Source organism: Ascaphus truei, chromosome 1, assembly GCF_040206685.1.
Source record: "Ascaphus truei isolate aAscTru1 chromosome 1, aAscTru1.hap1, whole genome shotgun sequence".
Classification (NCBI taxonomy): Eukaryota; Metazoa; Chordata; class Amphibia; order Anura; family Ascaphidae; genus Ascaphus; species Ascaphus truei.
Genome location: NC_134483.1, coordinates 420,136,417 through 420,163,149, shown reverse-complemented (window position 1 = coordinate 420,163,149; position 26,733 = coordinate 420,136,417).

Here is a 26,733-nt window from a genome sequence, read left to right as displayed (position 1 = left end):
TGAAAGGCTGCAGAGGTTTGGAACATCGGAGGAGCTCCATGACCCAGGATGATATCGGTGCTCTCCAGATCTGCCTGCGGAGGAATCCGGGGACATCACCTACCTGTAGACTAGTGAGGTTCCCGCTCCTTCCGCTATTCAAGGTCCAGTTGCAGCCTACTAAGAAGAGGCGCCGGGTGAGGCCTCGTACGGTGCGCTACAGGGTGACGAACTTCCGGTCCAATCGGAAGTGACGTCATCGCTGCCCCCCGGGTTTGAGATTGCCCAGTGGTCTCGCGAGATTGGCAGCCACTGATGACGTCGGCAAGATAGCGTCGCCGAAACCAGCGGAGCCTATGGAGCCTACTGCATCACCACCAGCTCCACCGGCGGTGAGTGTGGGACTGCTTCCCCAAGATGCTCCCTGTTATGTGCCGCACTGTGAAGAAAGAGGTCACCGTACCTCTGAGGGATCTACTTTACCCCCATGGGGCAGAGGTAAACCAGCCATACATGGACAGGCCATGGACTCTGCTATGCTCCTGACACCTGCCCTAGCATCCCATTTCCCTGCCCGTGCCATCTCTGTACAGGACATTGTGGACATTGCCATAACCACTCCTGCCCCAGCCATGGCCACGTCCACGACACTTAGTTCTGTAAGGGTAAAACATCTTGATCCTGCTGTCACCCCCTTTTGTACTCTCACATTTCCCAGGTGATGATGAGTCCCCTGAGTTTTCTCCTGATGTGAGGGATTGGTCCTTTGGGGGTGTAGCTCTGAGGAATCTGATGGTGGGATACCTACATCTAGCCACTTAAAGAGACCTGTGTCTAGAGAGTCTTTTCAATCATTCAGGGACTCATCCAGGTCCCAGTCTCAACCGTTCAAAATATCTAGATTATCTCCCAGGTCTAACACGTCTGGTGTGTCCTCTCCAATATATACCAGGTCCAGTAGCTCCAGGACAGAATCTTTGTCCAGGGAACCACTTCAGTGGTGGGACCCCATGTTTCATGGCTATGTATACAAGATGAATAAGACAAGGTTCATGTTGGTCAACGGTCCTATAGTTGACTATGGTGGGCAATTCTCTCCTGAGGATGAGGTGAAGGCTATTCAGAAGAGAAAGGGAGAAATCAATCTTGGAGTAAGAGTACCTAAGGGCCCGTCTAGATTATACCAAGAGGTGGACCCTAATGACCCAGGATTTTGGGTTTTACCTGGCCAAGGAGCTGGTCAGGTAACCATATGGTTGAGTAGGGCCAATAGAGCTATTAAGAATTGCTACCGTTTATCCCACGGTTAGGAATTCCCATATGTCCCAGAACCGATCATGCAGCAGATAAGTGACAACAGGCATGATTGGTCGAGACTAGCAGTCACAGAATATCTCCATTTTAAGACCAGTTATAAAGAGCATGTTACTGAGTCCTGTATCTTTACTGTTTTGTTTGAATGGATTACAGGACCTGTATATTTAAAGATCGGGTGGAGGTTCGCCAGGATATTGGTGGACCCAAAATGTACTAAGTTTGAGTTAAGGATATCAAGGGATGGGCGATTAGTAAGCCCAATTCCAAATATTATAAATAAGTAGTTTCCCCATACTCTTTATGTTGAAGAGTTAGTAAATATCATCGCTGCAATCAGTGGGTGATTGGGGTTTCTCTTGTCTGTGCCTGTGATTTGGTACACAGTACACTGTGTCTAATGTGTATTGTTGTTACCTTGCAGATTCCAGACTGACAGATGGTACATCAAATTGGTTCCAGTGGGGACATGGAAATTCCACCCAGGGGAGAGTGTAACATAGTTAGTCTACTCTGCCTCTCTTTCCCCCCTGTCACATAAGTCCTTAGCAGTCTAAGCTGTGACAGGCAGTCCTGTGGGCAATTGACCCCCCCCCAAGCTTCTCTTTGAGTGACAGAGTGGTGGTGGTGACCCACCTTAAGGCACACTTGCTTAAAGAAGCATATAAGTAGCACCTGGGCTAATACTATACACATGATACATAAAGCCTAGCCCCCTGCAGACGCACTTATCAGAACGCCCTTGTACTGTCTCTGTATGTTGTTCCTACCTACCAATTAGATTGTAAGCTCTTTGGAGCAGGGACTCCTCTTCCTAAATGTCACTTTTATGTCTAAAGCACTTATTCCCATGATCTGTTATTTGTATTATTTGTTATTTATATGATTGTCACGTGCATTACTACTGTAAAGAGCTATGTACATTAATGGCGATATATAAATAAAGACATACATACATACATACATGGTCTGTGTGTAGCCTATCAGGGTACAGACCTTGAGCCCCCCCCTTCTGGTTCCTCTGAGGGGCAGTGCCAAATTTAGTGAGTGCTCTCACATCCTTCCAAGAGAGTGGAGGTGTGTGGGCCTTCTCCTCCCTGCTGGGAGTGAGGGCCACCGAGGCCCTCATGGCTGGCTGGCTACAGTAAGATCAGAGGCCTTGCATTATGGAAGAGCCAGCACCATCTTGAGGCTTGGAATCCTCTGCTACCCTGTATCCACTGTATTGAACAATCTGCAGTGACTGCTCAATAAACCCTTCTGTTTTACATACCCCTGCCTGATTTTCCATTCTCTTGGGCAAGGGTGTATATGATTGCTTCGATGGGGGACTGCCTCTAGTACTCTTAGAGTCCACTGAAGATGGAGGCGCTGATCACCAGAGAAAGAACATCAGATGACACCAAAAGCCTGTCTTGGTCTCCATATTACTGCAGACCACTCAGCTCTCCTGGACCCTCACAGGTATGTGCACCACTGACACCTGTAGCCGCAACATTACCTCCTAGAGGGTGGGGGTACATGTGCTACACTACTTTAATGTGTCATGTGTTTAATGTGCTGGCAATGTTTGGCTGTTTTAGTTATTTGTGATAACATTTTCAGGCTTGAGAAGACATCTCAGGTAACCTCCCAGTTAAATTTTTCATCAAACTTCTCTGTTTGGTTGAAGTTGACAGCCTTCTGGATATCCCCTTCTAAAAGTTCCATCATTACTACACCCTGATTGACAGAAAGTCAGCAGATATTCATTCAATGATTGTCACCAGTGACAGCATGTCATCAGAAAGCATAGCTTTGCTCCCAGTGGATTTGCATTTGATAGATTTGGGAAAACAATAATTATTTTTTTCTGACATCTGACATCTTATGTAGTCACTTGTTGAAAGAAAAGAAATAGTGTGATCAGAAACATAAGAAAAAAACTAGGTTGCTATTATGAAAATGATTTTGTGTTTGAGAGTACAAACACAAGAAAGATATTGATATTATAGGAGTTAATGTGGATCATGTGATAGAGGTTTTACCTGAAGCTGGATCAGATAGAACATGTCTGCTGGGGCTTTTTATCCTGATTCAATGACACCCATCACTACTTTGATTTCTACTTTTCTTGACCACGTGAGAGTAAAACCAAAGCTGTATTGCTGATTATTTCTTATGACTTGACATACCTGATTTATACTTTCAAACAACATTTATTAAGCCAATGCACCCATGTTCAATAATGATTAAATAGTGGAGAAAGACACTGAAATAAATAATGTATTATCAAAACACAGGAAGAACAAATTACACAGTGCATCGTTTAGACTATTTCTGAGCAGTAAGCAATAATGCACACAAACTTTTAATTACTTTTATTGCTAAAAGGTGAATTGTTTTCAGTGGCTACTGTAAACCTGAAGCTGAATTGTTTAAATTACTTAAAAATTGATCAATCCCAGGGGCACACGCGTGGCGAGGTAGGAAATAGCTGCGTGAACACTGTGCTCTGCTCACACATACACGCATACAGCCAATAAACAAGCTCAGAACCCGGTGACCATAACCCGAAAAATGTCAAACCGTAGCAAAAAGATGCCACAAAATCCTAGGAAGCCTCAAAAGGCAGAGGGAGCAAATGTATTTAATAAAAAAAGTGTTTGTGCTGAGCACGCTCATTTTAAGTGAAACTTCTTTGTCTTTTGTCACTGTTTTGTCACAGAAATTGTAATTGTGATGGTATTGTTTTTAATTAAAAATCAAAACACAATTTCAGTGAGAAAACACAAAGAAGATTGACTTAGAATGTGTGTGCTCGCCCCTTCTGTTTTAGCTATTTGCACTTCTATATTTATAGTAGCTGTGAATTCCTTGCATGTGTGTGTCTCTGTGTGAGTGTGTATCTAATACTAATAATAATAATTGTTTGTTCTTGTATAGTGCTGCAAGTTTTACATAGTACTTTACAGAGACATTTTGCAGACACAGTCCCTGCGCTGTAGATGTTAGTGCCTGAGTCACAGGGAGATAAGGTGACTTGCCCAAGGTCACAAGTAGCCGACACTGGGAATAGAACCAGGTTCACTCACTGAGCTGCTTCTCCTGCCCATGTAGAAGCAACTCAGTATGGTGTATGGTGTCTCCTTGTCTCTGTTGTGTCTCCAAGTGTGGTGGGGTTGGTGCTGCTCATACTGAGCATGCACACCGACCCGGTGGCTACTGCGCATGGCATGGGGAACGCGATAACAGCTTCTGCACATGCACAGAGGGGAATGTGGCCTCTTTTTCCCACAGTGACCAGCGCCGACGGCCTCTTTTACCCACAGTGACATCACTTCCGTTGATCTACTTCCCTCACCATGAAGGTAATTTGTGCCAACGAAATATTTGTAGGTGGCAGCAAAGAAGTTTCCCTTCAAAAAGTTGTGACACCCACTCGTCCGAGAAATGGTGTGATATTATTGTAGGTAAGCTGGGGTCGCCATCTTGTAGTTCGCGCATGTGCAATTGCATCTATGCGCATGCGCAGAGAGGCAAGAAGTTGCGGCGGCCATTATAGGTTCGCACATGCGCAGCTAAGTGTTTGCGCATGTGCAGTCCCCAGAGTTGCGGCGGACATCTTAGGATAGGCTCTGCAAGGGACCACATGTCCCAGGAGCCTGAGGGACATGTAGGTAGAATGTTGACAGAGTTTGGCAGTTACAGGCAGTTACAGAAGTTTCTGGCAGTTGCTGCCAGAAGAAGGGGAAAACCGTTAAGGTAGTGTCCAGGGAGCAGTGCTTCTCTGGACAAGGACTAGGGTTGTCTCTTAGATCCCAGCTAGGTCCTAAGTCCCCTTTTAGAGTGTGGCTGCTATAGGAAGACCCCAGACAGGGATGCTACCCTTTTGCCTTATAGTGTCAGGTGTAGTACCAGCAAAGAGACGAGATGCGGTGAGCTGTGGCCTGCGGTCTTGGATCAGATCACAGAAAACTCTCGATATTAAGGGACACCTCCTAGCAAGAGCCCCCTCAAGAGGCGGATGTCTTCTGACCAGAGAGAGAGGAATCAGCAGACGTCGTGGGATCAGACAAATCCTTTTTGCTCATCCAGTGATACCTGGGTACAGGAGTGCCCAGGGAGGTAACGTGTACCACTGGTCGACAAGGATAGCGCTACTTCCTACATGTGGGTGGGACTGACTCTCATTGGGGGAGGATACCAGGGGTATTGGTGCCTTGCACCCTAGGTACTTTGGAGGATACTCACCTAGTGTTATTATTATTTTATTGTTGTGTTATATTGTATAGTAGTGTTATATTGTGTATTCTATTGTTAGTAAACCAATTGTTATATACTGGTGTGTGTATGATTTTACTGTAAGTGGTCCTGAAAGGGGTTATCCCGCTGCACTGGGATCCCTCTCAGGTGGAGGAGCAGCACCGAGGAGACCGAGAGCTCACCGCAGGTTCCCAGCTCTGGAGGCTCAGGCCTTCTGTGAGCCACAAGTAACGGCAGCACACATAGTTCCCTTAAACATGGGGAAAAGGGGCTACATATACATGTGGTGGGTGTTGTGTTCAGAGCTTACAAGCATTGTGTGTGAACATCTTTTTTTAAAAACCAAAAAAAAGACTGCAACACTATTAAGAAGAGAGGAATGGAACCGAGTGCCTAAAAAGATGAGGGGTGGACTCAGAAAGAGTGTTAACCCAGGCAAGAGATAAAGCAATGCCCCCTGCAAAAGGGAAACCGTTTACAAGGCGAGGCTGATATGACTTAGGGTGAATAGAGCGGGACATCCTGGCAGAGCTGTAAATATCATGATTCCCTCCCACAGTACTCTTCGTAGGCCTGTAGGGTGCACAGAGGAATCATGGTCAGGCCCAGAACTATTTACAACCAGAACAGTCAATGAGGCCACCTGCTAAACTAGTTTTGCTATAAAACCTCACCCAACCTGTTTGGTCTTTGCTTGTCAAACTTCCTGTTTACAGGCCAGGAGGCAGATTCTCTTGCGCTGCAGCTTTCCCTGTTTCTTTGAATTCAGGCTTCCAGTTTAATTGATTATCAGACATTTTCTTATATGTTATATATATTTCTTTTGTACTATTTTTTGTCCCCTGTTTATTATTTTGTCTCTTGCTACTGTACATTTGCTGTTGCATGCAGCTTTGCAGCTTCTTGCAGTTTACTATAGTTTGTCTAGTTTCTCCCTTTCAGTAGAACTTTGTACCTCCACTTGCTTTTTGTCTGTCCCTTAGCTACCATAGCTTTTTAGTGTGGCTCTGCACATTTTGCGACTCCATTTTGTTTTCCCTGTCTTATTATTGTTTTTTACATTAAATTAATATTAAAAGCAATATTATACTATTTTGCTTTTTCTCCTTTGTATGTGGATTTCCCTTCCTTATGGAACATTATTGGTGTTGATCCGGAATACTTATCTGGAAAATAAAGTTGGTAACTTTTAACAACTACAACGGTCTATTATCACGTTGTACACGTGAGTGCAAACTTTATAGAGCTTTCAACATTGATCACATTGTTGTAGTTGACAATATTGCACTATTTGGTGTCTTTATTTTTATCTTCCATGTCCTGATGAGATTTGCGCACCTGTTTTCTTCATCGGTTAAAAGATATCTGCAGGTATACACGGAGTCCTTTGTATAGCAAGGGGCTCCCCAGTATAGGAGAGGTACCCACATACTGTACATGCCCATGTATCCTGAGCCTAGAGTAGGGGTTTAGGAAGGTGCTCATGATAAGGTTATGAAGCTGAGCAGATTTGCAGTGTTTTAAAAGTTTAAAAGTATTTTTCTAATGTGTGCCAAAAAGGAGGCTCGTGAATGTGGGGAATATTTACACTCACTCCATGCCTGACACCACAATAAGAACTCAACTTTTTGCACACAGCAGACAGGACACCACATCTTTTATTTAACGGGAATAGTTTAATACAGTATGTATAGATATTGCTGACCTGTATATGAGCTGAGGGCTTTCTAAGTCATGGATTCTGGAAGGCACAGATGGTTACCTTGGCTCTGCTGTGTCTGTCCAGGGGCCATACTCGAAAGGGCTCAGAGATGCCTAGGTGTTAGGTCAGATGGGCCCTGCCATTATTATAGAGCACCCATATCCTGGCCTGATACAGGGAAACCTAACACCCTTTGCTAAACAGCCAACCGCTGTGGAGCCTCGCACCGTGGGGGGCGATGGGGCAGAGGGGGATATTTCACCTGCCCGGGGAAACGGCTCAGGGGTGGGAAACCCTGTATGAGTGTTTTAGATGGGTCGCTAGGAGGTTGCTAAGGTTTTTTGATTTGGCTGAAGGTTTTCTAGGACCTGGACACCAGAGGTTTGAAAAGCCCTGACACGGGTCAGATTCATCAGTTCTAAGAGTTCCATCTAAGAGTTTCATCAGTTCCATCTTGTGTGATTCACCTGAGATTCAGTCCCATTTGAGAAGTTCCAGCTCTGAGTAAATCGTCTAAATTTCTCAGAGGATAAGTGACCAGAATTCAACAGCTAGAGGCCACAGGAAGGAAAAGTGGCCAGGAATTATTTTGCTGTGTGTTTGCAATTAGGAAATATTAGTTTTGTTATCCCAGTTTCCAAAGTTAGTGTGTCTTTTTGCTGTATTTTTTTGTAACATAGCTGTGTACGTTCTTTAGGTGAATTAACACAATTTATTTTTATCTCTCTGCTTGCTCAATCAATGATCCCGGTAATTAAAAGTCTTAATAAGCTGGGTCCACCGTGACACCATTCTCTTTGTATCAAGCAAGCCCTTGATATGAGACTACATAAAACTAAAGGGACTTTAGAAAACAACCAGGTTGCATCAGCCATAAAATGGACTGCATAAGGCAACAATAAGCGGTAAAATCTGTCATGGGAGACCGGGATCATTCATTGAGCAAAACAAGGTAATGAAATAAATTGTAATTTATTCGGCATAAATTTGCTTACACACAATGATACACAAAATACAAACAAAAAGACACACTTACTTTGGGACTGGGGTCGAAAACTAGACTTTCCTAGGTGCAGGAAACCCTATAGAAGAGTTTTCCCATGACTGGGACTTAGCGCAGAATCTCCTGGAAACCAAATAGGCATAAAATTCAACACACCACCGCTATGTTCTCTTCTGAGAACTTGGTCCCTCCTGATCGCGAGTTACTCCAAATCTCCTGGAACTTAAATCGGCATAAAATCCCAGCCGCGTCCGCTACAATCGTTTCTGAGAACTTGGGTGCAAAAGTTGGGATTTAGCTTTTCAGGCTTGAAATCAAAGCCATACAGTGGAGGTGATTTGGTGCTCAAGCATGGAATCCTATTGCAAAGTATTATGAAAGGAACACTTCTGGGACATAAGATATTCAACCTAATAAAGAGCTCCAGATGCCCTGAAGGCAGGGGTAAATGCACAAAAACACCCCCCCTAACCTCATTGGGCTGGCCCCAGGTAAGTACTCACGAATGTGTCACCAGTGGTCCCTCTCAATCTGCGTGCTGTTGCCAGTGGGGAGAAGTCCAATGCAATATGGGTTGGTGCAACGCACAGCAAAAGAAGGGGGTGATGGCAGGTCTGGCAAAAAAGTTTCTTTATTGTGTGGACATAAAAACAGAAGGCTGCAACCTTCTACGCGTTTCGTGCAGACAAATTGCACTTTATCAAGAAGTGTATTAACATAGAGTACAGCAGGTATATATAGGGGTGGGGGGTGGGGGGGGGAGGAGAACAGTCTGCCGATTTGGCGCCAAACTCGCTAATTAGAAACGTCATGCTACTTACACCAATAGTATATAGCTGTGAGGGCATGTGGGAATGGTTAATTACCTGTTGGCACTCGCAGGAGAGCCGCCTTCAAACACCGTGCTCGGTGACACGCACCACACTGCAATGGAGGGCCAAATCTCGCGAGATGCGCCTCAGGCAAGCCACGTTCTTAACACGCATGCGCAGAGCAAAAAATCTTAAAAATCAATCCTGAGTCACACGAGCAGTGCCCATGGTATTATAAGTGCTCGCGCATGCGTCCCTATGTCCATTAGTGACAGAAAAAATGTATAATATGTGCCCCACCACACAATAAGGATTTTGATGGAGATGCCTGTACTACGAAGTGACACTCACATAACCAATCCCTAGTGCGGTGGGGTGGAAAAGGGAAGGGGGGGGGAAAGAGGGGGAGAGAAGGAGAGAAACGAATGGTGGTGAGGGGAGGAAGGGGGAGGGGGGGGTGTTGGAAAAGGGAGGGGGGAATGGGGGGGGGGGGGAAAGGAAAGGGAAGGGGGAGGGGGGGGGGAAGGGATAGGGATAAGAGGAAGGGAAAAGAAATGAAAGAAGAAAGAAGAAGAAAAGAGAAGGAGAGAAAGAGAAGGACAAGAAATGAATGGAGGGGAGGGATGGGAAAACTAGATGTACTAAAAAATATTCATAATTCACGTTGGGGGCCAATTTAGGCAGACTGTACACCACATATATGAACCTACATGGATTGTGAATTTAAAAACAAAAAATAATTATGTGATCAAACATAAGACAACATATTTAATGAAATTCTAACTTATACCTATATTAAAAACATATAAGCAGCCTTCCTGAAGAACAGAGGATACCTGCTAAATTTGAGCTATATGTATTTTTTCAGTTTTTACAGTTTTATCAAACCGTGAAGGGAAAGAAGTTACACACAATGATACCTATTCAGTTATCCCATAAATGGGAATGTTGTTTGACTTATATTGCTAATGTTTACAACCATAATAATTTTTGCAACCATAATCATTACATACAATCTTTGAACATTATAGAATGATCAGTCAAAAACAAAGATACAAAGATACAAGGTTGTTTCGGTTAGTGTACACAATGTAATACATCAATAACCTTAGAGCGGTGAGACTATGCATACTACATAAAAGTCTAGAGCAATCTGACCATGGATTATTTTAGAAAATGATTGATGCTCCATTCAATGTTAATTCCATCTGGATAACGGGTTTTTAGCATGAAGATCCAGAATGATTCCCTACAATCTAACCATTGTGTTAAGTTGCCACCCCTCATTTTGGGTAAAATTCTCTCAATTCCCATAAATGAGAAGCTTTCGGGACCGCCCTTGGCACATTCTATGAAGTGTTTGGAGACCGGGTGCGCCAAGTCTCCTCTCTTGATAAGACTAAAATGCTCTTGCATTCTAATTTTGAGGGACCTTGTTGTCCTTCCGACATATCTTTTCCCACAGCCACAACTTATTACATAGACCACAAAGGATGTATTACAATCAATAAAGTTATTAATGTTGAAACGTCTATGTGGGCTGTGGGAAAAGACAAATCTGGAGGGTTTCATGTACCGACACATATTGCAATTATTGCACCTGAAGGAGCCCTTTGTAATAAATGTGTTTTTATTGGTCCTAATATCTGGGATGACGCTCGGAGATAGGTAGTTGGCAATGGTCTTAGCCTTCCTGTAGACAATTTTAGGTCCCATTTTGGTATACTCCCCTAGGATGGGATCCATACGTAGTAGACCCCAATGTTTGTTGATTATTTTATTTACTTGGCCGCTTGCCTTACTGTATTGGGAAATAAACAAAGGGGATGTGTTTCCCAGTCTTGTTTTGCTTACTTTATCATTTTTTGGACTAACATCCTTCGCCCTTGACTCCCTGTTGGGGAGTAGTGTATTTCTATCTATTTCCATTATTTCTCCCACTGTGGTTTCCAAGGTTTCCCTGTTGTAACCCCTTTCAAGAAACCGATTGGTGAGAGCCTCAGACTGAGTCAGGAAACCGTCTATTGTAGAACAGTTCCTCCTTAGTCTGAGGTACTGGCTTTTGGGGATGCCAGTAATCACCGATCTGGGGTGACAACTGTCCACCCTAAGAATGGTATTTCTAGAATTACTTTTTCTGAAAGTGTCTGTTTGGATTTTTTGGTCCATATCTACATAAAGTAGAATGTCCAGGAAGCTGATGTGGTGTGCATTGAAGTTAGTGGTAAATTGAATATTCAGATCATTATTATTAACGTATTCAAAAAATGCTTCTAATGTGTCAGTGCTCCCGTGCCAAATTATAATTAAATCATCAATGAAACGTTTGAAAAAAACAATATTGTGTCTAAATTTATTAGTGGCATTATATATGAAAACGTGCTCCCACCACCCCATAAACAGATTCGCATAGGAGGGGGCAAAACTTGTCCCCATTGCCGTCCCCCGTAATTGTAAATAAAACTGGTGCTCAAAAAGAAAATAATTGTGTGTGAGAAGAAAAAGAATAGATTCCGTGATAAATGCGGACATTCAATGAAATGGCGAACAGCTGCTAACCCCAGATCGTGCTCAATGATTGTATACAGGGAAACCACATCCATGGTTACCCACAGGTAGTCAGATTTCCATGTGATGTCCTGTAATTGTACCAATAAATCACCAGAGTCAAGGACGAAGGAGGGCAAAGCCCTCACAAAGGGTTGTAAGTAGGTATTGACATAACGGGATAAGCCATCTCCCAAAGATCCAATACTAGAGACAATTGGACGACCAGGAGGGTCGACCAATGTCTTATGGATCTTTGGGAGATGGTGGAAGACTGGGATAATGGGATGGGGATTGACCAAAAATCCAATCTCTTTTTTGTTGAGAACTTGTGTTGCTGAACCCAAATCTATAAGATTTAATAACTCCTTCAAGAAGGTTGGAGTTGGATCATGTGGTAGTTCAGAGTAGGAGGACTCATCCCCAAGTTGGCGATAAGCTTCCCTGAGATAGTCTGTCCTACTCTGAACCACCACCGCCCCTCCTTTATCAGCATTTTTAATTACCAACATTGGATTACTCTGTAATGTTTTGATGGCCAAACGTTCCTCCCTATCCAAATTGTCATCATTAATACTTGAGAATGAGAAGCCATGTGCCAAAAACCTGAGGTCGCGAATCACCAGACTTTCAAACATTGACAGATATGGGCCTTTCACAAAGGAAGGATAAAACACTGATTTTTCTCTTAGTTTTGAATCCCAATCTGTCAATGTGTAAGTCTGGGAATCCTCACCATAATTGCTTAATTCAGCAAGATCATTCAAATCTCTTAATGCACACATATCTTGAAAAGACTCAAGTGTAACCTGTGGTGGGGAGATATCACAAGAAGCTAGAGGTGTGATTACATCAAAAGTGTTCTCTAGGGGGTTAACCTCAAGAGAAGACTCAGTCAGAGATTTGTCCCCTCCCTTCTGATGGAAGAATTTTTTTAGAGTTAATTTGCGGACATATTTGTTTACATCCACCGCTGTACCAAAAAGATCAATGCCCATAGAGGGCGCATATTTTAGGCCTTTATTGAGGAGAGAAATCTCTGACTTGGTGTCGGTACATGAAACATTGCAATATGCAATATGTGTCGGTACATGAAACCCTCCAGATTTGTCTTTTCCCACAGCCCACATAGACGTTTCAACATTAATAACTTTATTGATTGTAATACATCCTTTGTGGTCTATGTAATAAGTTGTGGCTGTGGGAAAAGATATGTCGGAAGGACAACAAGGTCCCTCAAAATTAGAATGCAAGAGCATTTTAGACTTATCAAGAGAGGAGACTTGGCGCACCCGGTCTCCAAACACTTCATAGAATGTGCCAAGGGCGGTCCCGAAAGCTTCTCATTTACGGGAATTGAGAGAATTTTACCCAAAATGAGGGGTGGCAACTTAACACAATGGTTAGATTGTAGGGAATCATTCTGGATCTTCATGCTAAAAACCCGTTATCCAGATGGAATTAACATTGAATGGAGCATCAATCATTTTCTAAAATAATCCATGGTCAGATTGCTCTAGACTTTTATGTAGTATGCATAGTCTCACCGCTCTAAGGTTATTGATGTATTACATTGTGTACACTAACCGAAACAACCTTGTATCTTTGTATCTTTGTTTTTGACTGATCATTCTATAATGTTCAAAGATTGTATGTAATGATTATGGTTGCAAAAATTATTATGGTTGTAAACATTAGCAATATAAGTCAAACAACATTCCCATTTATGGGATAACTGAATAGGTATCATTGTGTGTAACTTCTTTCCCTTCACGGTTTGATAAAACTGTAAAAACTGAAAAAATACATATAGCTCAAATTTAGCAGGTATCCTCTGTTCTTCAGGAAGGCTGCTTATATGTTTTTAATATAGGTATAAGTTAGAATTTCATTAAATATGTTGTCTTATGTTTGATCACATAATTATTTTTTGTTTTTAAATTCACAATCCATGTAGGTTCATATATGTGGTGTACAGTCTGCCTAAATTGGCCCCCAACGTGAATTATGAATATTTTTTAGTACATCTAGTTTTCCCATCCCTCCCCTCCATTCATTTCTTGTCCTTCTCTTTCTCTCCTTCTCTTTTCTTCTTCTTTCTTCTTTCATTTCTTTTCCCTTCCTCTTATCCCTATCCCTTCCCCCCCCCCCTCCCCCCTTCCCTTTCCTTTCCCCCCCCCCCATTCCCCCCTCCCTTTTCCAACACCCCCCCCCCTCCCCCTTCCTCCCCTCACCACCATTCGTTTCTCTCCTTCTCTCCCCCTCTTTCCCCCCCCCCTTCCCTTTTCCACCCCACCGCACTAGGGATTGGTTATGTGAGTGTCACTTCGTAGTACAGGCATCTCCATCAAAATCCTTATTGTGTGGTGGGGCACATATTATACATTTTTTCTGTCACTAATGGACATAGGGACGCATGCGCGAGCACTTATAATACCATGGGCACTGCTCGTGTGACTCAGGATTGATTTTTAAGATTTTTTGCTCTGCGCATGCGCGTTAAGAACGTGGCTTGCCTGAGGCGCATCTCGCGAGATTTGGCCCTCCATTGCAGTGTGGTGCGTGTCACCGAGCACGGTGTTTGAAGGCGGCTCTCCTGCGAGTGCCAACAGGTAATTAACCATTCCCACATGCCCTCACAGCTATATACTATTGGTGTAAGTAGCATGACGTTTCTAATTAGCGAGTTTGGCGCCAAATCGGCAGACTGTTCTCCTCCCCCCCCCACCCCCCACCCCTATATATACCTGCTGTACTCTATGTTAATACACTTCTTGATAAAGTGCAATTAGTCTGCACGAAACGCGTAGAAGGTTGCAGCCTTCTGTTTTTATGTCCACACAATAAAGAAACTTTTTTGCCAGACCTGCCATCACCCCCTTCTTTTGCTGTGCGTTGCACCAACCCATATTGCATTGAAATCAAAGCCAATTGCTCTGCTATTCATGCAGAAGCAACTTTGAAAAGCCGCCCGTGCTTTTAATACAGAGACGACAATCTGATTGGCTCAAAGATTGTTAAAGTATTCTGAGTTTCATTTACAAAACTCAGCAGCCAATCAACGCATGGGAAACTTCGAAAGCAACCAATCAGAGCCAAGCCGACTAGAAAAGCGGGAAATCTGAAATAGCCAAGGGACATGCACAAGCTTGCCACTTTTCTATGGATGGGGTTCCCCTTTTCCCCCCCCCCCTTGTTACCTCCGCTGCAGGGGTGATTGCGGGTGCCAGCAGAGCCAAGCGGCAGTCCCGTAGATACTTGTAAAAGGGGGGGGGGGGGCGAGCAGGAAGCGCTCCAGTGCTCCAGAGGCTCTGCGGCTGCCCGCAAGCAAAGGGCGCCACAGAGTTTGTCCCCTTGCGCATGCACAGTGCAGATGCGTGGCGGGAGGCCCCTAGTGGAATGCGCATGCAGAGTACACGCACGCGAAAAGGCTGGCCAATCAGAAAGGGCTCTTGGCAGGGACAACAAGTCCCATGAGCCTTAGGGACTCACCACCTGATGCCAGGGAGCCAATAGGGTGTGAGGATTCCCTAAGGAAGCAGGAAAAGGCTGACAGGGGAGCACGTTGGGTCAGTTCACATCAGGAGAGGCTAGGGGTAGGTGGTGAGCGTGGGGACACGGTGAGGGGTTGCGCCCTGCGAGGTGCGTTGGTTAGTTGTGCTATTAGTGGAAACGGGTCTGTATAACTCATGCACCTTACAGTGATAAGATTATACAGTGATAAGTATATGCTCAGTAAAGGTTGTTCTTGTTTTATTATACCGTGTGTGTTATTGGGTTGTATCCTGTGAGGGGATCCTCCCGCTTAGTTTGGATCCCTCCCAGGTGGAGGCGTTGCACCACGAGTATTGTGAATATATATTTACCCCAGACTCCCAGTGCGGAGGCTTAGGCTCCTGCGAGCTATACAGGTACATACAGCATTAGTAGCTTTTGTGTTCAGGGGGAAACAGTGCTTCATATGTACCAAAACATTCTTCAATGAGACCAATGTAAATTCATATAATCATCCGTCAGTTGCCATTACAAACCATGGGTGAATAATATTCCTTTTAACCAGCTATTACGACTTAAGAGGAATTGCACCCATGATGCACACTTCCAAACTCAGGCATTATTCCTTAAAGATCGCTTTTTAGAAAAAGCATATGATGGGGCGTTGGTTGATGCAGCTATGGGTAAAGTGAGTTCAACTAAAAGAGAAAACTTGCTTAAATATAAAAATAAGAGGTCCAAAAAGGTTAATAGTGTACCTAAACTGACTACTGCACAAGCATGTGTAGGAAATTCGAAAGCTATGGATGGCATTTCAACAGCGAAAAAGAGTGACAAGAGTGTTTATCACTCAGTACAATATGCATAGAACCTTTCAGAGAGCTATAAACAAGCACTGGAAGGTTCTCTCTTTGGATCCTGTTCTGGGATGTCTGATGGATTCTAAACCCATGATCATTTACAAGAGTGCGCAGTGTTGGCCCGAACCATTTACATCTACTGCACCCAGCTGTGTAACCCAAGCCCTCCGACGTCTTCCCTTACTATTTGGGGCAATTGTAAGTTTATTTGTTAATATACCTACACTGTTATTATTACTTAGCATTGGAACTATTGCCTATGCTTTGGTTTTATCTTTTATTTTGTATGTTAACCCCTTAAAGGGGTCTTTTTAATAAAGATATTTGTAGCTGCTCAGTGCGCCTTCTGACAATTTATTTTTCTGTTTCGTGAGTCCCTTGTCAGGGGGCTCTCTCTTTTATAGGGGGTAGTGGAGTCCCTATGACAGACGGCTGAAAGAGTCCAAGCTTTACAGTGCAACATCATTTTGGGACAGCACCAGTGCGGAGCAACACATTTTGTTATACTTACCACCTTTCTCCCTGGCTGTCTTAATGCCACCTGCTGGGACAGGCTCCACCAAGCATGGCAGAGCAAGTGGCATCCCGGAGGACTGCCATTGATCTCCGGACCTGGTACTCCGCTTTTCACTGCTGATCAAATGCTATTCTCACTGTGATGGTGAGGGGGTAACCAGGCCATCAATAAAGGTATTATGCCTGGCTGATTACCTCTGAGCCACATTTGAGGTTTTAGAGTGTCAGCTCTTGAACATGGTTGTTGTAATTGAAATGCATATGATTGTATGACAATAAAGAATGTATGTGTATTTTACCTTTCCAGGACGCGATTGAGAGGCTATGAGTTTCAAGGGGGGGGGAGGGGGAAGAAACTTGATGCAATCTTTTGAAATTGAAGCAAACCTTTTTTCAGTATCATATGAAATGTGCAAAGTATGCATAGGCGAGTGAAAAGTTTGCATGTCTACTCACCAGGATTGATTACCTTAACTCTACATTGTCTGGGAACAAAACATTCACAAAGTTTGCAAATTGAGTTGGATGAAGAATTGAAGAAAGATGTAACTACAGTATTAACAATTGGTGAGACTTCAAAAAGTATAGGATATAGGCAGCACTCAAAATGTTAAAGGTCTATACAATAGCAGTGGTGGTGCAACAGGAACAAAGGAGGGACCCTGTACCCTTTCAGAAATCTACACAAACACCCAATGAGTTCCCACTACTCATGGACAAATCAAAAATACAAGTTATTGAGGAGAAGCAAATAAAAATATTTTACTGAATTACAGATGCAGTCACGAGTATTTCATCACTTGCCTTGTAAAATCTGGGGCAATCTCCCAATAAACTGCAAAATGTCTGTGAGATTTCTGCAGCCATACTAATGGCCCATCGGATTAACACAGTGGGGGGTCCCTGCAGTGCCATTCAAACTGAATGGGACTGCAGGCACCACCGCTGTATTAATCTGATGGGCCTTTATTCTGGCAGCAGAATCTCATAGAAATAAATAAATAAATATCCGGTTATACCAATATTCTATATCATACCAAAAATACATAAGAATCTGCTCAAACCTCCAGGACGTCCAATCGTATCCGGTATTCAGTCACTCACATCACATTTATCAGAGTTCATAGACCATCATTTGCAGCCATATGTCACCAAACTACCATCTTATTTGAGATACACAACCCACATATTGCAGACCCTCAGGGACATCCAGTGGCAGCAACAGTTTCATTTAGTCACGGCAGATGTGTCTTCACTCTATACAGTGATTGACCACGTACAGGGTTGTGAGGCTATTGGCCATGTACTGGAAAGTGATCCGTCAATATCAGACGCGTTTAAATCTTTTCTTATCACTGGTATTAAGTTTATATTATCACATAATTATTTTAACTTTAATGGTGTGTATTATCTTCAGACATGTGGCACCGCCATGGGTACAAAGTTCGCTCCTAGTTATGCCAATCTATTTATGGGTAGCTGGGAGGACAATTACATCTGGTCTGGCTGCCCTTTTGGAGCGAACTTGGTCCTATGGCGGGGCTACATCGACGATATTTTCTTTATTTGGTCGGGCACTTCACAAGATTTAATATTATTTCAAGAATATATGAACACTAATCCTTTTAATCTCAATTTCACTTTCACTTCTAGCCACACATCTATTGAATTTTTGGATTTATGTATATATATATAGAAAATAATCACTTACTCACGAAAACCTTTTTTAAATCTGTCCAAGCTAACAACTATTTGCACGCCAGTGAAATAGGTGAACAAAAGAAAAGTGCGCAACAACAATATATAAATAACGTGATGAATGTGATACAATTAAATAGGTGACCTTGTGTATAGTATGAATATTTATGGAGCGTCTGCAGCTGTGACACCAGGGATGGCTCTGGTCCCCCCTAAATGCACACAAAAAAACAAGAAACACAGCGCACAACGCTCATAGTGCATTAAATGATATCTTTAGTAACCAAAATAAGAAGGTAAGTATTGTGCGTACATAAAACAAAATTTAAACAAGCATTTCAGGGTTATTGTTACCCAAGCACCAACGGACGCCTGTGATGGTCTCGTGGCTCTCTCCTTCTCACTCCAACAACCTCGATGTAGGGCCTGGAAAATCTCCACTCCAAACGCTGGTGTTTTGGCCTCTCGCCTTAGGGAAAGGCTAGTGCAGCTTCAGCAGTCCAGAAAAAGACCTCCGCTTATATGCGTTGTGCCCGTCACTGCATAAATCTCGTGTATAACGGAGCAGCGGAGTACACGCGGTTTTGCGTCCTGGTCGAGAGCTTCTTCCGGGTCTGTGACGTCACAAGATCGCGAGACTTCGTCGCAAGTCTGCAGGACACCAGATCAGTTTTCTGGGAGTGCTGGGATGTAGAGGGTTCGCAAATGTCATCAATCCTACGCGTTTCGAAAACACAGAGGGTCTCTTCATCAGGGAAAATCCCTGATGAAGAGACCCTCTGTGGTTTCGAAACGCGTAGGATTGATGACATTTGCGAACCCTCTACATCCCAGCACTCCCAGAAAACTGATCTGGTGTCCTGCAGACTTGCGACGAAGTCTCGCGATCTTGTGACGTCACAGACCCGGAAGAAGCTCTCGACCAGGACGCAAAACCGCGTGTACTCCGCTGCTCCGTTATACACGAGATTTATGCAGTGACGGGCACAACGCATATAAGCGGAGATCTTTTTCTGGACTGCTGAAGCTGCACTAGCCTTTCCCTAAGGCGAGAGGCCAAAACACCAGCGTTTGGAGTGGAGATTTTCCAGGCCCTACATCGAGGTTGTTGGAGTGAGAAGGAGAGAGCCACGAGACCATCACAGGCGTCCGTTGGTGCTTGGGTAACAATAACCCTGAAATGCTTGTTTAAATTTTGTTTTATGTACGCACAATACTTACCTTCTTATTTTGGTTACTAAAGATATCATTTAATGCACTATGAGCGTTGTGCGCTGTGTTTCTTGTTTTTTTATTTGCACGCCAGTAGTCATCACAACCCTGCGTGGATCAACAACATACCAAAGGGCCAGTTCATCAGGCTAAAAAGGAATAGTTCAAGCAATAGTGTTTTTCAATCTCAAGCACAAGAACTAAAAAACAAATTTATCGAAAGAAAATATCCAGTACACGAGTTGAATAAGACCATATCATAGGTTGAACTGTTAGACAGAGATAGCCTTCTCCAGTACAAAAAGAGACAACAGCCAAAATTCCTTTTATTACCCAATATAATTCCATGGCCCCCAATATAAAGAAAATCTTACACAAGCATTGGCCTATCCTACTGAAGGATAGGGATTTAGTTAATATACTTCCAAAGAAACCAAATATTGTGTTTAAAAGGGCACCAAATATTGGACAACAATTGGCTCCCAGTTGTCCTTTATCACGGAGGAAATCACAAAATGGCTTTGGTCCTAAGGGTTATTTTACTTGTAACGCTTGCACAGCCTGTAAGTATTGTCTCAGAAGTACTTCTTTTTCGTCTACAGTTACTAAAAAAATGTATAACATCAAACAACACATCACATGCAACAGTACAAATGTCATTTATCTCCCGGAGTGTCCGTGCGGTTTGCAATATGTGGGAATGACAAAAAGATCAATAAAACGCCGTTTATATGAACATGTTTACAATATCACCAAAGGTTTAGTCACACATAGCGTGTCGAATCACTTTCTCCAGGTACATGGGAAGAACCCTGCAGGATTAAAATACATGGCCATAGAATCACTTATTCCAAACTGGCGGGGAGGAAATACAAATAGTCTCCTGGGCAGAAAAGAGGCCTTCTGGATATACGAACTCCAGACGCTCACACCATTAGGACTTAACATCGAGTTTGATCTCAAGGCATTTTTAATAAATAAATGATGTTCTTTGATCAGATACTTCGGTCTCTGTTCCTTCAGGCGATCCTGTATATATGTATTTTTTAGTGTATTTTTTAAATTATTTTTTAATTAATTTGTAATTGATATTCACATTAAAACATAAGGGTTAATATTACGTTTATTATTATATTGTTGGTAGTTTATATATGCATTTTGGCTTGGGGCTGTGTGCTGGGTACTGCATTCTTAGAGCCATCATTATGGTAGCTTACATGTTTCCCTTAGGAATTTTTTAGGAATTTTTTAGGATATATTGTTAGGCTTGTATTTTGATATTTGTTCCCTCTGCATACTATACGTCACATTTCTGTTTGGTGTTCCTATATATAGACTGGAACTTTTGTCAGGACATATATTTCACTGAAATTACAGTATTAAAAAATACCATTATGCTTATTACAGTAGGAAGATCCTTATATGTTATATTATTCATGTATGCTTTAATACTTTTTGATCAGACTAGTGTAATGATTTTAAAATATATGTATAACTCCTATGTGTCTAGCATGGTTAAATAACAGGAATACCATGAGATATTACAGCTGACTACTATTATGTATTTAGCAGGCATATGTTATAAATGTGTGTTTCATGTTTAATGTTTAGTGTTTGTATGTTTATGTTCCTTGCAGCTGAGACACACAGACACCATGTTCCTAATGCGCATGTCCAAGATTCTTTATTAGGGACACTGTACCTTTAAACCGGGACTATATTAGGTGGACTAGGTGTGATTGATGCACTACTTTTTTGCCCCCGAGGAAGGAAGCGCAGTCTTCCGAAACGCGTAGGTCGGATCACTTGTGCACTTCTGACGCTCCAGAGTACCCTCTACACTGCACAGCTCCTCTGACTACCAGCTACACGGACAGTTCACAGTCCCCAGCCGCACATAGATCTTTGGCTTGATTCATCTGCCGCGGAGTGGCGCTGAGATGTGCCTGTGTCCCATGCTGTCACTGCTCACGTGGTGACGCTTGTTCCGGTGACACGCGGTCCGGCGTGCTTGCCCAGCTGAGATCTGCGCGGAGAAGGGGAAGGAGAAACCCTGTTGCAGGCACCTGTGTACCGTGGGACCGCTGCTGAGTTGTGGAGCTGACATCCACCATCACGAGAGGGGATACTCTCTGAATTATCCACTGCTCATTTACCATCTTAGTCTGGTAAGCGGCTAGCTTAGCCAGCGTTGGTGTGCACAAGTATACTTTTTAGTGTTTATTATTATATATTGAATTGTTTTATTAAATGTTTTATTGCTCATCAATCATCTGTTTGTCTCAGCCTTCGTTGTCCATATGTGTTAGTATGTCTGTCTATTAGGAGGTTTTATTGTATTACACTATGTTTGTTTTTATATCTTTTACATGATTTGACCGTCTTCGTGAGGAGAGCCCCAGAGGACATCCACTTCCATCTGGTTGTATACTTTTATTTAAGGCGTATATAATGTTTTTCTTCATTTACTGTGTGATGCCTTAGTTTTTACCCAGGCAAGGATACTGGTGGCTGCATCTGTACAGTCACATACTCTATGGTAGAAAACAATGACGGCACAACATTAATCTATGTCAATAGCTATAGGTATAAAGATAAGGCATAAATACAGACACTAAGTGTAACGCAGAATACAAAATGTGTATATACAAAAATACAAAAGAGAATCTATACAAGAACGGAGGGAGGTAGAAGGAAAAAGGGGGAAGGGAAAGGAGAAAAGCAGGGAAAAAGCAAGGGAAACAGGTGCAATGAGGTGCAATGAGTGACAAGGGGGACAACGTTTCGAAGGGTGAGCCCATTCTTCTGGCCCGTTCCCACAGACCAGGGGGGTCTGTGGTATTTGGCTTCTAACCATACCACAAAACTCTCCCTTGTGGTTAAAATAAATATGTACACAATGGCGCACTACACTGAAGAACACAAGGCTTATATAGTGTTAGAAAAGTGTGAACAAACAAAAGAGAGGAAAGCACAATACTAATATTCAGATTAGCAAGGCAGCTACAAGACAAATTAATGCAACCTCAATACTAAATATATCCCATAAGGGGTAACATTCAAGCACAGATGTGCAGATTAGTAGACCAGCAGAGTAAAAGACCCACAGTGCTCTATCTGTCCCATAAGGTGTAACATTGCATGTAGCAGGAACATAGGTTAATCTGGAGAAGTAGACACCTATCCGTTCAACTGGAGAACATCCTCTTAATCCGACACTGATTCATGATGTAATTGGAGGGAGGGGTTTCAGCCGTTGGTTGCCAAATCAAACAGTGGGGCGGGAGCATTCACATCTGTCATCATGAAGATTGAACAGCGTGATGCAACGTCAATGCACAAAAGAATGGAACCATATGCTTCTGCATTGCCATGATGATTCCCCATCAGCAGCAATGCAGAATTGCAGGAGAATCGGAGCATCTGCGTTGCCATAGTGACCACTTAGTGATCCGCTCGATGTGCATGAGGAAAACAAAGCAAAACAAAGAAAAAACACCAGATCAGAGGTAATAAGCACCAATCAGCTATATTGGGTACACCTCTCTAACAGCATATACTGGCTAGACATCAATAGATAATAAATGGCATTAAGGTTGTCAGGCAGCTTTGTGTAGGCAAACCCCAAGTATGGGACAATTGGGGCACACAAGGAGGGGATTTTTAAGGTAAAAAATAATCATGAATGTGGTGAACATAATAATTTAAATGAAGATATATCAGTAATATAGATTGTTCATCCCAGCTACCAGTTAGAGGAAATAAAATGTGTAGAACAAAGGGAGCTAAGTAGAGGTGGCTTATTACCATGGTGGTCAAAGCAGATGCATATGGGAATGGTAGCAATTGGATGACCAGAGTAAGCCATGAAGACCCTATCACAGACAGGGAACAATGGCACCATGTACGTACTCAATGATCTAAAGAGAAAACAGAAAACTCAGTCAGCAGAGGAAAGTCCAAGGAATTAAACCACGGGTGACTCATAAATCCCAAAGTGACATATAAAATGTCAAAACGCACCAAGGCAAGTGGGGAGAACATAGGGGGGAATTGAGACTACAGGTGGGGAACACATCTGGACTCAAATGCAACGGCTAAGGTCCAACTCTTTATTGATCTCCTCTAGTGCTAAGGTACCCAGTAGCCTGATCCACTTGGACTCTTTTTGTAGCAGCCATTGGGTATGGCTACCATCCCTATGTCTCGTCTCTGCGCTGTCAATGACTTGGTGCCGAAGTTGGCTCACATTATGTCCAGTTTGTGTGAAGTGGTGTGCCACTGGTGCCTCCAGGTCACGTCTGCGGATGGCAGCTTTATGCTGTCTGATCCTATGCTTGCTGTCTGATCCTATGCTTGACACATTGTGTGGTCTCACCCACATATCCCAACCCACACGGACACTTAATCAAGTATATGAAATTGCAGGAGAGGCAAGTGTAGAGTTTCTTCCTAAAAAAATATTTTATCAAAATGAGCGTGAAAAAAAATGATTACCCTCCTGCATACTGCCACATTGGTTGCAACTGCAAAATCTAAATATTCCCACCCACAGAATTCTTAAAAATGTCTGCATCTGAGATTTGCCACCTAAATATGCTTTAATCAGATTTTTTTCCTCTTTTCTACTGTATGGAAAAAAAAGGGATGCACAGTCAGAGAGGGAGCTATAGAATCATTGGTCCTGAGGAGATGCCAGTGTCATAAAATAATATTCTTAATCCAACAATTCCAAGTCCCATAAATTGAATTAAATGGGATTGAAAAGTCCCGCGTGGAGCCCTGTTCCCAAGCTCCCTTCTCTAGTAAATCTGCTCTTATTGGGATTTAAGCCTTATTACGTTGTGTCTAAAGGAGAGGAGAGGGTTAGCCCTATAAGAAAATTTCCTCTGCATATCATTGAGTCTCTGTGGAACTATTTCAGATATACTTATGATACGCCTAGCTCTGAGCAAATGACTGTATGGGTCCACCCCCCAGGTACCATCAAGGGTCTCCCGTACAGTCAATTCCTCAGAGGCAGGTATATCATTCGAACATCTGAAATAGTACCCTTCTGCCCTATCTACATCCAACTCTACATCCAATTCTTCATCCAAATCTACATCCCCACATTCCATCACTCCTCCTACAAATCTCATATTTAAGGTCTAGATAGTAGTAACACCACTTTTAGGTAAGAGATACTTAAGTCATGTCATTTCAGGCTAACCGGAGGCCGTGCTAACAACATGTCGGTAAACTTATGCTAATGAGCGGTACAACAGCCTTTTGTTTTTGCAAATCATTAGATTTGTGGATATGCATTAACCTCAGGGAAAATACAGATGCATGGGCCGTTATCCGATCATTTCACGGGTTGTATTCCTTTGCACACCCAGTGTTGGCTCGAGATTTCTTGAAATTTTAGCATTGTCTGCAATACCGTCTAGATACTGAAGTGGGTGATCGCAAGTTGCTGTCTTAAAAAATCTAATTGCAATTCAAACTGTCTTTTATTCCCTTGCAGTACTTCAAGTGTGTGTGTGTAATTGTAATTTCAAGATTAAAAATATGAGTTCATACTGTATACAGTACAGTAAATGGGAAAGAAGTTCTTTCTGAGGCTCTTTAGATTTTAGCATACAAAAATTCTCGAGCTGAACTGTAGAAGTTTTAAAATATGAATACACACAACAAAAAGTATTTTTAACGAATTAAACATTTTCTTTGTACAGGATAATAAAAATACAAAAATACAACTTCGTTCTCCTTCCAAATGTAAAATATATAATCCGTACATGCGTTTATGTTAAATTGGAACTTTGTTGAAACGCATATGCGTGTCATCACATTTCTGAGCATGCGTGTATGTCAAATTGGAACCTTGTTGAAACACATATGCGGCATCACGTTTCTGCGCAGGTGTGTATGTCAAATTGTCAATTGTATCTGTTGTACAGTAGTACTGCCCTTTGTGTATCTACAGTACAGTACTGTATATAGTAAAAACACTGTTTATGTGCTACAGTATACTGTAGTTAGATACTGTAGTATACTGTACAGTATCTCAATGACATATATATATATATATATATATATATATATATTTATATATATATATATATATATAGAAACAAAGGGAAGAGAGAGCGCACACCCATAGCGTAAAATAGTCAATTTAATGAGGGGAAGGGAGGGAAGGGGTTAAGAAATGCGCTTACAAGAAAGCAGTAAAATCAAGCATTGTGTGATATAATCACCACCATCCGGTTTGTATCTGCAGTATCTTGGGGCAGTCCCGATCTTGCTGTAGTAGGATCAGTGTCCAAACAAATGTCCAGGGCTGGTATAATCCTTATACACGTGTTAGAGTCCTGGAAAGATGGCTCCTCGTAACTCAAGCCTCTGCAGTATTCGCGCGGTCCAATCAGTTCCGGCGCGCGGTGATGACGTCAATGCCCATGCGTCTAACGTGATGACGCTCCCTGACGCGTTTTGTCACTCACGGGTAACTTTTTCAAAGGGAAGTATAGAGAAGGGGGAGGTCCGGTATTATATATGCTCTCCAATTATCTAAATCGCTGGGAGTGTCCCCTTCTCAGCTGAAAATACGCTTGGTGCTGATTAATGTTTAGTAAATGCGCACAATACAAGTTTAAAACCTTAGAGTTGAAGGAGTATAGAAAAAAGGTGTCAAACAGCAATTGAATACCTAAATGAAAACCGCACATGATTATTATATGGGGAGTATACCTAGTATGCGTGAATCTTAGCTCTGGGGGAGAACCTACTTACAGCAAAATATAGGGTAAATTCGCTTTTCTCTGACTCTGTCAGATAGTGATATGGTGATGAGGTTTTCTTTGGGTAGGACTTTTATCCCCTCTTGATCTTCCCTTCTGAGGGTTACTCCAGGGATGGTGTAGCTCGGTTTCCCATAGAATATATATAAAAGAAGAGCAGAAGAAACGGCCAATAGTATAGCTTGCAAAGAACAGAGTTTTATGATCAGAGGCAGGTATATCATTTATCTGTGCGCCCGCTGTGCTGTCTCCCCGTCCTCCTCTGTTCCTAGTGCTGTACTATTCCAGTACTCAATAAATTTATATAATTAATTAATTTTTTATAGTTTTAAAGTATGTATGAATAAAGATTGTCTTAATAATTTTTTTTATGTATTTTAACTATTAGTAAAGCAATGAGTGTAGGTTTTTTTGACCACAGAGTAATGTGCCTATGTAAAGGCAAACCTGTGGGTTAAATTATGTTTTGAATCATTTGAAAGAGATTAGGATCAATTAACCAATTAGGCTTTAATCACATAAATACACTAAGCCCACGCAACTCTGCATGACGCTCCTGACGAAG